Source organism: Ochotona princeps, chromosome 31 (genome assembly GCF_030435755.1).
Source record: "Ochotona princeps isolate mOchPri1 chromosome 31, mOchPri1.hap1, whole genome shotgun sequence".
NCBI classification, from domain to species: domain Eukaryota; kingdom Metazoa; phylum Chordata; class Mammalia; order Lagomorpha; family Ochotonidae; genus Ochotona; species Ochotona princeps.
This window is the reverse complement of record NC_080862.1, coordinates 3,758,307-3,771,164: the sequence shown is the minus strand read 5'-3', so window position 1 is coordinate 3,771,164 and position 12,858 is coordinate 3,758,307. Positions and strand designations below refer to the sequence as shown.

At 39.7% G+C, this 12,858-nt stretch overlaps 1 protein-coding gene across 3 annotated transcripts in view; it reads right to left on the bottom strand.

The window, feature by feature from the left end:
• The window catches only part of PCSK5 (proprotein convertase subtilisin/kexin type 5), a 327,170-nt gene that overhangs the window by 127,251 nt on the left and 187,061 nt on the right, over positions 1 to 12,858 (bottom strand). The gene's annotated exons all lie outside the window — the stretch shown is intronic.

Genomic DNA, 12,858 nt, shown 5'->3' with positions numbered 1-12,858 from the left:
CTACTCATCAATTATGTACTATTACTAGCCACGCAATTATTGTTTAAGAATTGCTATCACATGCCAGACACTGCTCGAAACTTTTAGATTTAATCTTCCCAACAATCTTAAGATGTTATCGCTATTGTTATGCCATTTATTTATTGAGATAACTGAGAAATGTGACCGAGACTGACTAGTCATTCAGTGGTCAAGTTGAATTCAAACCCACATAATTTTGCTTCAGGGCTCCACTGTTAATCACTCACAGTTACAAGTGATGACAACATTGATGTTGAAAAGTAGAATAATTAATAAGTTTGAAGAGATGTGACTATGCAACTTCTCACAATACAAAAAGAAACTACGTGCAAGAAAAAAAAAACCACTTTCCCAACATGTCTAGTAATTAGGTTGAATACACCAAAAGACATAAATTAAAACATTTCTTCTAGCATATAAAAATGTATTAACTTTATGCATAGAATATTCTAGAATTTTATATTAGCCTTGTCTTAGACTCTGCTAGTTCTCAATTAAAATAGCTGTTGATCAAAAAGCTGTTTCAGAAATGCTAATTACATGAAGGAACATGATAATGATGGTAGAGTAACAAACACGTTACACTTTTCTGTAAAAATACTTTAAAATCCCAGTTTCATACTTAAGATTTCCCTTTGTATTGAAGTGACTCTCATAGTTTTATATTCAACATGAAGTCACACTTCTACCAAATTTTTCCTGAGCTATTGTGCTAATAATTACCTTTTACTAGTTTCAATATTTACCCATGCTTGTGGGTTAACTAATCAGTATGAAATTCAAAATTGTCTATGATAAGAGTCCTATTCCACTTTCCTAAAAATCGCCTCACCAAGTCTTTAGCTTTAAAAATGCCAGTTTTCAATAGTTTCTACTCAGATCTGCTTGTTATGGCTCATTGCTTTAAATCATGCTGAACTTTTGGCCTTAAATTCCCTCATTCCTGCTCTCTGAAGAGTGAAATTCTAGTCTTATAAGTTCCCATAGCTTTAGTCTTCTCCTTCTTGAAAAAAGTAGAAAGATATTTACTTAAATTTAACCATCTGTGACTGCTGAAACTATTTCCTTTCTACTCCTATAACTAGTTAGTTTCAACCCATCAAGCCTTCCTGCCAGCCATCTATCCCTCATCCACTCCTCCCTCCATCCCTTCCTCCACCCCTCCCTCCATCCATCACTTCTTGAAGATGCACCATATTAGGCACTGTATCTTTTTTTAAAATCAATGCCATCAATTGAATTGATAATTAACCCTCTCATTCTATTTTTATATAACATGTTTTAAGCAACTGGATTGCAGGAACTGGATATTAGGTCCTTTTTGTGTTCCATGAGATTTATGGGAACTTAATGCACATGAGAACAGGACATAAAAACATGTGAAAAGGGATAATTGTGTTAAGATTTAGAAATATTGTTCTCTTCTGGCTTATTTGCTAATTACGAAATTCTTAGAAAACATGACAACATGCCAAATCCACAATGTGGTTTAGAGGTTTGTGGTCTCTCCCATCATCATTAACTCGATTAGATATTATTATTTGTCAATGTGAGAAAATCTGCGTAAACAACCATACAAATGTAATGGTTCATTATTTTAATAACAGGTATTTAGAACACACTAAATATAAAAACCAACATTGCTAAATCATGGATATAAGTAAACACTTGTACGTTTTTCTTATTAAGCTTTTCTTAATTAAAAAGTAATGCGTATTCACTGTAAAAAAATCTTAAATATATCTAGGGAAGAAAAATAAGACACCAGTAACCTTATCACAGAATTGCAATTATCATGAACAATTCTGAATAGTTTTAAATACATAAATTTATGTAAGATAATTTAAAAACAACAGCCACGACAAGGAAGAAATGTCAAATTTGAGGCTAAAAAAGTCAAATTGTGCAGATCTTTTGTTAAAGCTCGTGTAAATCATACGCTCTTATTCATCATTTCTTCAGCCTGCACAATGTCAGCATGAGCATTCTGAAGTATTTTGTCTTTTTGAGAAAATCAAACTTTTTACCAAAGATGTTCTGCCAGCCTACCCACTTCCGTTCTAATGTGATTCTAGAATGACCGTATCATAATTGGTGGTTGTTTCACATGGCTTATTTGCTCTTTTAAAATGCTCCATATCTGAATAAATTTTGAATGTTAATTATGACTGTATAAAAGTTAGTACTAGAAAGAACAAACCTAATTTCGCTTAGAAATTCTCTAATAAACCCGATAGTATCTATGCTAGCATCAAGTGGCTTTCAGCCAGCACCATATATTTTTTATCTCCCTTTAGGGAAGCAAGAGGAAACAGTCCATTACGATGTGGATGGAAAGTGTGTCTCTGGAGGGTAAGGATTTTGGAGAGTCACTGCAGTTCTGGAACGTTACCCCTGCCCACCAGCATCTGTGCTGGAGCTCAGCCCAGTTCTGGAACGTTACCCCTGCCCACCAGCATCTGTGCTGGAGCTCAGCCCAGTTCTGGAACGTTACCCCTGCCCACCAGCATCTGTGCTGGAACTCAGCCCAGTTCTGGAATGTTACCCCTGCCCACCAGCATCTGTGCTGGAACTCAGCCCAGTTCTGGAACGTTACCCCTGCCCACCAGCATCTGTGCTGGAGCTCAGCCCAGTTCTGGAACGTTACCCCTGCCCACCAGCATCTGTGCTGGAGCTCAGCCCAGTTCTGGAACGTTACCCCTGCCCACCAGCATCTGTGCTGGAGCTCAGCCAAGTTCTGGAACGTTACCCCTGCCCACCAGCATCTGTGCTGGAGCTTAGCCAAGTTCTGGAATGTTACCCCTGCCCACCAGCATCTGTGCTGGAGCTCAGCCCAGTTCTGGAACGTTACCCCTGCCCACCAGCATCTGTGCTGGAGCTCAGCCCAGTTCTGGAACGTTACCCCTGCCCACCAGCATCTGTGCTGGAGCTCAGCCCAGTTCTGGAACGTTACCCCTGCCCACCAGCATCTGTGCTAGAGCTCAGCCCAGTTCTGGAACGTTACCCCAGCCCACCAGCATCTGTGCTAGAGCTCAGCTCAGTTCTGGAACGTTACCCCTGCCCACCAGCATCTGTGCTAGAGCTCAGCCCAGTTCACTCCAGCTCTTGCTCACTTCCCTTGTCCTCCAACTGATCATCATCAGTACATAAATCAATACAAACAAGCCATCAAATAACACAAACACTTTATGCCTGTTAAACAACTACTCGAATGAAGTGAAAAACCACCTTGAGTCTTTATGAAGGCCATATATTATTGCTTACCCTCCAGAGTTCATATCTGTTGATGAAACACTAAAAATAGACATTAAGCAAACAGAATGATTGATGGGTTGCAGTTAAGCTGCGGAATGGCGGGTCAACAGGAAAAGATGTATGGCAATACAATATTCATAAGCAACAGAACTGGATGAGATCACTGAGCGTCACTGAGTCAGAAATGGAGATTTCTGGTGCAATATGCAAATTATGTATCTCTTCATAATCACACCTCAAGAAAAAGATGAAGTAAACTCTTTTTCCTTTTTTCTTTTTTGGATTGGTAATGTTATAATTCTATATCATCATTTAGTTATTTGCTTTTTTGACAAACTAGGTACATAATGAATGCACTGGGCAGATAGCTTCAAATGGGAACAGTAGGTATTAATAACAGAAACAACTGTCAATTTGAGAATCCTAATGATTTTTATCTAATATAAAATTTTTGCACTATAAAATGATCAAAAAATATAGAAAGTAACCAAACTTTTGGTGACTATTTGAGTCAAGTCTCTCCTGTCTGTCCCACTGTCTCCATGATCTGTCTCTAGTGACTGTAAAATGTGTGGTTTAGAGAAGGGTGGCATAAATACTTGTGATTGTATCTGAAAAGTGATAATTCATCAAGTGGCATTAATTGTTCATTAGAGAACTGGAAGGGAAATGAGCAGCTTTGTTCTTCATGAGAGTATAACTTCCACAGTCATAAGGCACACTCAAAATGTATTCAAATACGGAGCTAATACCCACATTTTACAAGTGCACGTAAGCTGTACAAAAACCACTGATTGCGATGTGGTCATTCTATAACCAAATGAGTCTTGTTAAGGCACATTGCTCATGCAAACTCAGACAAAACTCTGAGCCTAAAAGTCATTTTACGACGGTCAAGCAGCAGCCACCGTGTGTCAAGGTGGAGTACACTTAACACTGACGGGGACAGGTTACACAACCCACTCAGATAGAATGCTTCACTCCTATGAAGGTGAAGTGAAAGTCAACACTTAATTCCATTTCAAACTCAAAATTCAAAATGCAAATATTAGAAAAACATTAAGAGAACAATGTATGTATGAGGGCACTTGCAAGTCAGTGGAAGACAAATTAAAGTGTTTACTTTGGTGCAAAAGACGTTTGAAATCCATGCATGTCAGAAACTTTACAAAAGTTCCTGAAAATGTCTACTATGAATACACTGTATGGGCTGCACGATATTTTGGCACCCCGATATGGTTTTCTCTTAATGCTGTCTTGAGCTGCCCTTATGATAGTAATTCTAGATCTTGAATCAAGGCAACTGACACATATTTTAGAAAATGGATTTATTTCTTATTAGAATGATACAAAACAAGCTCTGCTTCACTAAAACATATTTGAGATGCTTGCATTAGGGGATGCCTGTTCTTCGAGGCTCTAGGGCTATTTACTTTATACGCTTTGATATGTAGGAGCAGTAATGGTAAGATAGGCTCATTTGTGCAAATGAGCCGAAGCAGGTGAGTTTTGCCAGGAGCACAGTGTTTGACTCAAAGCTATCCAAAAGATATTCCTGCTTGAAACAATCATCTAGACAAAATAATTCAAGGAGAAATAGTTTTCTTTGGTAGGTATATTTTTGTTTTCTGAAGAGACCAGAGCGCTGAGAAAGGCTAATTGTTAGGCATAGAACTGCATAATTTGAAAGCAGATACAGTTAATACAAGTTATTCCTTTAGCTAGGAGGCATAAAATACTAATTTTAAAGAAAAGCTAGAGAGATAAGTGGGAAAAGAAGAACTAGAAGTTCCTGAGCTCAAGACGCCAAGGCCAGGAACAGCTGGTGTACTGCTCTTTCTTTAAGCAGATTATCTTTGTTGGAGACGGCTGTTTTCAATGTGCGTGTCTGTGTGTTTTCTTTTTATTAAAATTACATTGAATGCTAGTCTCGTAATGACTCCAAAATTACTAACTGTAGAACTCTATATGCAATAAAGGATCTGATTAGTTTAAAAAAAAAAAAAGCACATACTTTTGAGCTTCCTCAAGTGAGTTCGGGGCTTTCTGCTCCCAGCTGTCAGATGTACAGACACAATGGGATACAACATCCAGTGTAAAACAGGGTGACAAATAAAGCTGTGTAGAAGGAGTCTAGGAGAAATGAAAAATTCTGCCTATATCTGAAAAAATGCATCTGGATGGCAGCTATTCATTATTGAATACATAATATAAAGCCCAGCCAGTCTCCTTCAAGAAGTCATTTTTCATGACTAGGGTTTGCCAGGAAGTATGTTGAGTTTAATTTCACTTAATTTATTTGAAATGGAGAGAGTGGTTCACTCCCCCAAATACCTGTAACAGCTGGGGCTGAGCCCCGCTGAAACTAGGAGCCAGGAACTTCATCCAGGTCTCCCACACCCTAGGTCTATCATGTGGATGGCACGGATGCAGGCGCAGAGTCCTCCACTGCCACTGTCCAGGGTGCCTACCAGTGGGAAGCTAGATTGTAAGTGAATCTGGAGCCAAAACCCGGGCACTCCAATACAGGCTAAAGACAACCCAGGTGGTACCAATTGTTGCGTCACATGCCTGCTCCTGTCCTGAGTTCCCTGTGTCTCAGGAAACTCCTCATTTCTAGACAAACCAGGATACTAACCATGCCTTATGGAACTCAGAGAGCAAGACGATGCTTTATGGAATGGCACAAAACTCTTTTATCGTTTAACATTAAGCAAATATCTTACATCTGCTAATCATCTAGTAACTAAAGAGTTCACAGGGATCCTGAACATACAACTGTATTATCTGAGAGCCACAGAATCAACAAAAGATGAAACATATGGACAACCCGGGCTTTGTTACTTGATTATTCAAATGTGTCAATTCCATGCACTATGTTACTACAGTCTGAGCATATCTAATCTAAAAACATGAAATCTGAAATTCTCCCAAATCTGCAACCATTTGTTCATGACATGATGCTACACCTGAAAAATTCTCCATCTCTTCTTATGTGATGGGGTCACAGTCAAAATGCAGGAGTACAAAAAAATTATATTAAATTGCCATCAGGCTTTTGGTATAAGGCGTCTATAAGATGTACACGAGTTTTGTGCTTAGACCTGGATCTGATTCTCCACATATTATCTGTATGACAATACGCCAAAATTAACGAAAACCCAAATCTCCAATATTTATTGCTCCTTATATTTCAGATAAGGACCATTTACCTGCATAAGCTAATGATTGACCCAATGAACTACATCACAGTTGGCTTGGTGAGCACCTGGTCTGTATTCCATGCCATAGTAAATAAGGAAGTTCCAAAGCAAACAGAAGTGGATTTGTGTTCTCAGTCCATCCACGGGTAAGACAATCATAACAAACAACTAAAACTTCATTTCATGACAACTAAAAAACCTTAACTGTATCATTACTACCAGTATAAATGAATTGCAAAAGAGTAAGAAATCAGTCAACAAGATAATAAAGGTCAAAGAACCTAATAGAGCCCAGTGTATAGTAAGCATTCCATTCATGCAATAGTGTCAGAAAACTTGAGGGGGGAAATTAAACTTGGAATGTGCTTTGATGTGTAGGATTTAGTTAGAAGCGCATTCCATGTGCCAGGGCTGAGCCTTCTGGTTAAACCATCAGTCAGGTCTTCATGCAATCAGTTGCACAATGAGAAAAAAAAAAATCAGCCCCCACGGGGCAGGCATTATTTTGGGTCAGCAGGGGTTAGGGAGAGTGGAAAGTTCTACGGGACACAGAAGGTGGGCCAATCTGTGGGAAAACGGGATTGTTGAGTATCATCCTTCATCAATTAAATTATTGTTATTCTTACATTCCTATAGGTGCGACACCAGAATAAAAGGTGCCTATCCAAACTCCTGACTTGAAGGAGGCTGCTTGATCTATGGGGTGGACAGAAACATTAAACTGTAGATCAAAGAGCTGCTTGCAGCTGTTGTAGTCATAATACCTTCTGGTTCTTTGATCCTCAACATGTAAAGCAACAGGCTCTGAAACAACTGTTCCCACAGGGACCCTGCACCTCCTGTACTTATCAATCAAATGAGGCCAAATGCCTGGGACAGGAGGGCGAGCATGTGAGAGGGTTGAGGATTCTGCCCTAAGCCATCAGATGCCATGTGCATAGTGTAAATACTTTAAGTAAAATAAATAATAAAGAACAATATATGAAAACAGGAAGTGTAAGTTTTATATTGATAAAGGCAGCAAGTGATACTCTGACTTTCAGTCTCCTGATGTCTGCCATTCTACACCTGACCATCTCAGAGAGACTCCAGAATGACCATGCCTTTCTTTGTTTTACGTCTTTCTCTGAGATCTCCTCATTGCATACATGTTGATATCTCAGTGTGATGGACATATATGCTTTGGAGATCAGAATTACAATTGCAATGCCTTCTCTTTCTAATTAATGCAGAACATACTGTCCTTTGGGTCAGGACAGTGGAGCAATGCTGCATGGTTTGTTTAAACTTTTCCCCAGTTCTTCCGAAAATCTGAGATCTGAGTAATAACTCTAGCCAGATCCAAACATGCCAGCCATCACCAGTGCTACTGAGGACTTGCATGTTGGAAATTTCCAGAGTTGGCTCTCTGCACTGCTGTACTTCAAAGCTCCTCTCGGATTGATTTGCAGGGATCTTAAACAGGCAAGCTCATCACCACAGAGTGTCAAGAGGTGAGAGTTTTGAAAAATATTGAAGTTTCTTTTGTACAGATATGATGTCCTTTATCAAACATATAAGAGTGCATGTGTGGATTCTGAAACTTTTGTATCAAAGTAAACTTATCTTTCGATTCTGTTGCCCGTGAGGTTGTTCCGAACATCCATGGGAAATATGTATTATGAAAGAACTATGTAAGAATTTCAGAACATTTTTTGCCTCAAATCAACTTGTCTTTGAATTCCTTTTTACATTTTTGAAGTAGTGTCTTGTATATTTAGACCTGTATATATATAAACAATCTGCCATATTATAATACAAAAACATGATTATTAGTATCTGTTTTATTTGCATAGTTTAGACACAAAGAAAATTCCATTTTAAGGAAAGAAAAAATGTGTCAGATTATTTTCTTTTTTCTTCTGGCCTGTCCTCAGCTATTTGCCCCAATTTGGTTATAATAAGCAAATAATCTGCTTAAAATATCTGCCTGGCATTTCTTGAACAGAGAAAGGAAAACCATTTCCCAGGCTTGCAGAGACCTAGCTGTGTGGCCTGGGGTACATGCACATCAACTTTTTTGTTTTTAGATGAAAATAAGATCCTCTTGACAAAGGTGAGAGCAACACAACAAATCCCCTTAAAAACCAGACTGACCACTGGTCAGCTCTCCAGCTTAGATCCTGGAGCAAAAGTTAAGCAAAAAATGAAGAGTATCAGAGAGCTCCTGCAGCTGAAATCCCCCTTTTGTGGCTGACTCACCCATTATTTTAGATAAAGCTTCATGCAATGTGTCCGTTTCCTTAAATGCTGACAAAAGAGCAGAATGGATACATGAAATTGCTGCTTGTTTCAGGTGAGACAGCAGCGTTACAAAGATTTTTTTTGTATTTCACGCATCACATAGGCATTGGCTCTCCTGGCCTGGTGCCGGGCACTACTGCAGGTAATGACTGTAAATCATACACTATTCCATGTACCAGGAATGTCAGCATCTCACTAGGAAGAACGCCATCACTTACCTTCCTAAGTTTCAAGTACTAGATTAGATTTCTCATGAACATTCCTTTTTCATGACACTCAATAATTTCAAAGCTTAAAAAGACAAACAAAAGAATATTTCTGTAAAATTTCAGAAAAGGTGGCCACGAAAAAGAACTGATATTGTCTGATAAAGAAGATGTGAGATGGTCCTGGATTCTTTAAGATTTGGATTCACAAAGAGAAGTAATGAGACCAGGATATTTGGCATAGTAGCTCCCACACAGAAACTCTCGACTTGGAACACATGGTTGGAGTAATCCGGAGGCAGTGAGTATTCGATGACCAAGGAAATGATGAGATATAATTGATGCCATAGAACAAATGATTTGGCATTGGTTATTTGCCATTCCAAGCGCGGCAGACCTGAGCAGAGATCTTGGGTCTGCAATGAAACAAGCTTGGAGCCATACACTAGATTATGGAAATAATAAATAATACAAATGATCAGAATAATAGAAGAACAAGACAATTCCATAACTGATTCAACACAGGTGATTGTAGGGTAAGAGGAATCAAAGTGATCAGGTTGAAGAAGAGTACCCCTGAAGATAACAGAAGTAAGCTTTGAGGAAATTTGCTTCGTTGATTGATGGATTGTGTCTTTCAATTTGAGTCACTAAATTTTGTTTTCTTTCTTTGGAAGGGAGATAGAAAATCTTCTAGCTGATAGATCATACTGCAATGCCTGCCAAGGCAAGGACTAGACCAGGACAGAGATAGGAGCCAGGGTCTCAGTTAAGGTGTCTTACAGGGATGTGGGCAGGTGGCGGGGTGTGAGGACTGCTGCCTCCCAGGAACTGGTACAGCACTTGAACTCAGGTGATGCCAGAGCACATGTGCCCCACGCCCATTCTGGAAGTTCCAAGTGTTGTTCAGAGATGCTATATCAGCAAAACATGAAGTCAGTATTGAAGAAGTTGAGCTGAAAATCACCAGGAAGGAGAAGACAGTCTCAGTGAAATTAACTAGAGGCAACTAACCTTTCAGCATGGTTGTGGCTAAAGCAATGGCAAAAGGAATTAGGAAAGGTATCAAACAGAAGACAAAAGTTATGTCTTAATTTCACAAGGATCAAGGAAAGAGTGATCTGAACAGATGGATCAAGATGACCAGCAATGGGCACGAGACGGTAGCCTAGCGGCTAAAGTCCTTGCTTTGAACACGCCAGGATCCCATATGGGCGCCGGTTCTAATACCAGCAGCTCCACTTCCCATCCAGCTCCCTGCCTGTGGCCTGGGAAAGCAATGGAGGACGGCCCAAATGCTTTGGGATCCTGCACCCATGTGGGAGAGCTGGAGGAGGTTCCTGGCTCCTGGCTCTGGATCGGCACAGCACCGGCCGTTGCGGCTCACTTGGGGAGTGAAGCATCGGACAGAAGATCTTCCTCTCTATCTCTCCTCCTCTCTGTATATCTGACTTTGTAATAAAAATCAATAAATCTTAAAAAAAAGAAGACCAGCAAGAGATAGGTGAAAGACTGCAAGAAAAATTTCACTGCAGAGGTGGAACTAAAAACAAGATTGCAAGGGATTACAGGAGGAACTGAAGGCAACTAATTGAACTACTATTAGAAAACTTTTTTGCTGTAACATAAGGGACGGAACTAAGGCAGCAGAGAAATGGAATTTTTTTTCCTCTGGGAAAAAACAAACATTTGCCAACAGAGGGTTATGGCCCAACAGACAGAAAGGAAAGATGTGTGGTTGGGTGAGAGAAAATGATTGAGTAACAGGTGAGAGATGAGATATTTTTGAGTCCCTTTCAAAAATTCTTCATCCAAACTTCAAAAAAAAAAACACACATGATTTTTTCATTTTATCCTAAGGACTGCATTTCATTAGCATCATTCAAGTGCAAAAAAGAGAAGCTAATTCATTCTACGGAGAGAATAACCTGGGTCAGTGGTTTACAAGCTAGCACGTGTACCAGAATCAACTAGGACTTGTCAGGCACAGGAAGCTCAGGGCTTCTGACTGAGTAATTTGAGATATATCCTATAATTTGCATTTCTTGCAACTTTTCAAGTGATGCTTAAATTGTTAGTCCAGGACCTACACTTTGAGGACTGTTTCTCTTCTAGAAAGTATGGTTAATAAGGCTACCATCCACTTCCTAGGGACAGAGCAGAGACCAGCCAGACAAGATTCCTAAATGCCACCACACTGCACACCCCACACTGCCAGGAGCACAAGAATAAGAGTCAGCAGAGGGTGTTAATACCTTCTTCATGATGATTATCCCAAACATTTTGTTATTGTTATAAAAGCATTTAAAGAAGACATCATTCTTTCCATTAACCCATGGATGCATTCTCTCTCTCACTTCAAGTACAGATGCTTTAGATACTTCTTCTAAAGATGATTTATTTATTTGGGCCTGATGCAATAACCTAGTGGCTAAAGTCTTTGCCTTGAATGGGTCGGGATCCCATGTAGGGGCCAGTTCTAATCCCTGCCACCCTGCTTCCCATCCAGCTCCCTGCTTGTGGCCTGGGAAAGCAGTTGAGGACAGCCCAAAGCCTTGGGACCCTGTACCCATGTGGGAGACCCGGAAGAGGCACTGGGCTTCTGGTTTTGGCACAGCTCCAGTCGTTGTGGCCGCTTGGGGAGTGAACCATCAGATGGAAGATCTTCCTCTCTGTCTCTCCTTCTCTCTGTATATCTGCCTGTCTAATAAAAATAAATAAATATTTTAAAAAGAGCTGTTTATTTTTATTGGAAAGGCATATCGGATTTACGGAGAGAAGGAGAGACAGAAAGAAAAATCTTCTGTCTGCTGGTTCTCTCGCCAAGTGGTTGCAATGGCTAGAACTGAGCCAGAAGCTTCCACGTGGGTACAGGGTTCCAAGGCTTTAGGCCTTCTACTGCCTTCCCAGGCCACAAGCAGGGAGCTGGTTGGGAAGTGGAGCAGTCAGAATCCAAACAGACCCCTCTATGGGATCCTGGCAAATGCAAGGTGAGGATCTCGCCACTGAGCCATTGCACTTGGCCCAGCTTTAGACAGTTATTTTTTGAATACCATTGTTTAAAGTGTCAAACTATGCACTTTTCGGGTAGAATCAGAATTTGATTGAATGATTGAATTGAGATTAGAAAATCGTGGTTAGCACACAAAGACATCAAAAGAAATGCACTGAAATATCTATTTCCTAATCTTACAGCTCTACAGTTTTCCTTTCAGGAGATAAAATTATCTTACATATGTATCTTATTACATACTAGCTAATGAAATCTCCATAACAATCCTATCCGCAAGATAATACCAGTCACATTCTGTAGCTGAAGAAAATAAATCGCATTAACATTAGAAGAATTTGTTCCCAGTCTTTTGGTGAAGGGACATTTCTTTCCACTAAATGTACTGCATATATGGATTCCTGATGTTTGTAAGCCACGCAATATTTTTAATTAGGCAGTCAAGCCAATCATAAGTGTCAGGATACCCCCAGGAAAATGGCGGGGACAAAACACTTGGGGATGTTATTGACATAAACTCCTTTGCCTTTTGAAAGTCAAGTGCATAAAAACTATGCTCTTCTTCAAAATAGCTTCAAAACTCATTAAAATATCATGTGCAGAAAAAGAAAAACGTGGGGCTTAGAAGAAGAGTTGAACATCTGGCCCATAACACTTTCTTCTGTTCTCCCTGAGAAATGTCCTTCTGCAGTCATTCCTACCAGGGATTTTTCCTGAGTGTGAAGATATTAATATGGAAAAGACAGTTGATTTTATACTCATGCTTGGGCCAGATTTTTATTAGAGTTAACCAGGCATGCACAGATGGAAGAATATTGGTGCCAAAGAGCAAGTTCCCACTTGTTACTATCCAGCAGTGATCACAATGCCCCTTTTTAAG